The sequence below is a fragment of the Rhinopithecus bieti genome, unplaced genomic scaffold, assembly GCF_001698545.2.
Source record: "Rhinopithecus bieti isolate Rb0 unplaced genomic scaffold, ASM169854v2 scaffold_19722, whole genome shotgun sequence".
Lineage (NCBI taxonomy): Eukaryota > Metazoa > Chordata > Mammalia > Primates > Cercopithecidae > Rhinopithecus > Rhinopithecus bieti.
In genome coordinates this window covers 1647667-1650977 of record NW_016809905.1, presented here as the reverse complement: position 1 = coordinate 1650977, position 3311 = coordinate 1647667, and positions in this window count along the sequence as shown.

The window sequence follows — 3311 nt, the reverse complement described above, 5'->3', positions numbered from 1 at the left end:
TTTTTTTTTTTTCATAGGTTATACAGTTTTAAAAATGGCATTGACATAGAAAGGTAGATAGTGAGATTTGAGTTATGGTAGTGCACTGGCCAGGGTGATAAAGATTCAAAATTAATTTTGCAAAAATTGACGACCTACTCTGTGCCAGGATTCATCTTGGATTCATGGGAATGGCAGACTTACACTTGCGTTTTTTCCAAGTGTAGGTACCCCACTCTAACTGTGCATCTACCTTTCTTTTTTTTTTTCTTTCTGTGAAGCTGGGGAACCACAGAGGCATAGTTTCCTTCTTAAAATTTCCATCAGAGTTGACCAGCATCCATTTCATTTTGTTGTCTTTATTTATTCGGAAATTATGCTTATCTGCTTTCCTGCATGGATTATAAATCCTTAAAAGTAGGGCAGAAGTGGATTCATGCTTGGATTCTCAGGGCCTGGCTTACTCAGCGGTCCAAAAAGCAAACATCTATAGGGGGGTCACAAAGAAGGAAGCGAGGTTTGACACCAGATGTTAAACTGTGTGCATCTCAGTTAAGCATAATCCCTGTCTAGATACACTGCCTTATAGCAATTTCTCTGGAAAGTGACACTGAGGTTAACTCTTCACTTTTTTTTACCACTGCGATTTATTCACCTTGAATGAAACATTTACAAAAGGCCTACTATAAAAAGGCAATGTGTAAGGAACTATAATTATGGCCCTGTGAAGTAGATTCCCCCCCCCCCTTTTTACCAATGGTGAAATAGGTTCATGGAATAGCAACTTGCTATAATTAATTGGTAACTTTGCTACTTACTATAAGACTTCAAAGTCTGCGATCTTTCCTCTACAACACAGTAGTTTTTTAATTTTTTAAGAGACAAGCTCTCTGTCACCCAGGCTGGCATGCAATGGTACCAGCATAGCTCAGTGTAACCTCCAACGGGAACTCCTGGACTCAGGCGATCTGCCCTTCTCACTTTCTGGAGTAGCTAGGACCAGAGGTGCATGCCATCACGCCACTAAGTTAGCTTAAAACTTTATTTTATTTATTTTGTGTTTTATTTTTTATGTAGAGGGTGGTCTCCCTATGTTACCTAGGCTGGTCTGGAAGTTGTGGGCTCAAGGGATCCTCCCACTTTGGCATCCAAAAGCGCTGGGATTCCGGGGGTGGACTACCACATCCAGCCCACAGTGGCTTTTTTTTTTTTTTTTTTTTTTAAGGAACAATTCATTCTTCATTCCACTGTCTGTACATTTTTTTTTGAAAGATTTCTCCTCTGTATTACTTTGAGCATCCATTGGATGTCAGCACTGTTCCTTCCAAAAGTCTGCTAGCTGCAAACTCAATCTGAAAAAATTTCCATTGACACTATGCCAATCGATTGTTACAACTGAAAATGACATTAGCCCTATGAAAATGTAAAATACTCAGTAGAGAACATAAAACATTTGTCTAATATGAAGTGGCATCTGAGTCAAAGTACTGGAAGGAAAAATGTACTTTAGCACTTGTCTACAGTTTAACTGAATGATTAATGTGAAATTTAAAATTGGATCCCCAGATCTTGTTTCCAGCTTCTTTCTTCTGGGGCTTTTAGCCCTGGATGCTTTATTTTCCAGGAGTAAAGGGTATTCTTGCAAATCGTTCCTTGTTATGGATGAAAGGAAAAAAGAAATGCGAGAGGCCCACTGCATCACCAACTGCAACGGAAACTCCCTTTGATGAATCAGGAAGACAAATTAACGTCACACGCTAGTGTGCAGAAAAGTAACTTCTGATAAAGTTGCTATTGTATAAACCGCAGAAGCACATGGCTTCCGGTGCAGAGCTTAAGAGACCCTTTAGCTTCTCAGTGTGGGTCACCACAGTCAGGTCACGCTAACAACCCTTTCGCCTTCTTCCAGGTCGGGCACCGCAGCCAAGTTAAGCAACCGACGAAGGCTTCTTGGTGTCCCAACAAGGTCTAGTAGAAAAGCAACTTTATAATTCGTTTCATAATTCGTTTCACAGATTTTATTAAGAGCCAACTGAGTAGTGGGCCTTGTACTAGGGCTCCGAGGGCCAGATGACTCCACGGAACCACATTCATTCCCTGACCTCTAGGAGCTCACAGGTGAGTGACTTACATAGGGGACGACGAGATCAATAATGTAGACATGAACGCTGGCTAGCCAGTTCCAGAGGAGGTGTCATCTGACCAAACCAAGGTAAGTCGGGGCAATAACGCAGACACCCCGAGAAAGGTACGCCAACGCCCAGATAAAAAGTAAGAAAAAATAGGAAAAACCCTCCCATCAGACCAGCAATTGGCTAAACGTTTGAGCCCGGATGTACGACACGCGTTTCCCGACCTAACCCGGAAACACTGCCTCCCGAAAAAAACAGTAAACTCTCAGCTGCGGAAAGTAAACTACCTTTCCCGTCGTGAATCAGTCAGAACCTCCCAGCATCCTCTCTGTCTCTGGTTTCCCTTCTATTTTTTTCTAAAGCCTAGGCGAAATAAGACTTCATCTCCCAGAATGCCCTTGGTTAAGTTAACGGTGCGCATGCGCCAGGAGGCGGGCCCTCGTTGCCCCCACAACCCCGCCTCCGTTTTGCCGCCGCCATTTTTTCAGAGACTTTCATCCGGCAACCGACGGGGCTTTTTTTCTTAAAGGAGAAGCGACAGCTCAAAATACTACCCCCTTCTCCGCGCAAGATCTGGCGGCGCTGGGGACAGAAAGGCCAAAGACAGGAAAGTGGGGTAGGGTGGAGGCGGAAGAACGCCCAGGCTACCTCTGCGGCCTAAAGAAGAATAGAAAGAGCCCTTGCGGCATCAGTGGCTCCTTAGGGAGGCAGGTGCGCGCGCAGCCAGTCTAGGGTGCGCGTGAGGCGGGGAAAGAGGTGCGATTTCTTCTCACCCGCCTCCCTCGCGAGACCTGCCCCTTCGTACTGCCCCTAGCGCGCATCGAACTCTGGAGGGGGGGAAAAGGTCACTTTGGGATTGTCGCGAGACAGCCGTTTAACGGTGAGAACGGGTGCGCGGGGAAGGAAACCTCGCGCGCTCCCTTTTAGCCGTTTCCTGATTGGCTGAAGGAAGGGGTGGGGGAGGGAACCTGGAACGTCGCTGCGTGTAAGACCGCGAGGGGCGGGGTGAGGAAGACTGTCCGCCTCTCCGATTGGCCCGCTGAGCGTCTGTGGCGGGCGCGCGCGCGCGCCGCCAGCGGTAGCAAACCTTGAGTGGCAGGGGTGGGGGGGGCGCCCTCGGAGCCGGGCGGAGGGGAGGGGGGAAAGAGGAGCGCAGGGTGAGAGTGAGCCGGAGGCTTCTGGAGGCGAGGGGGCGGGGGG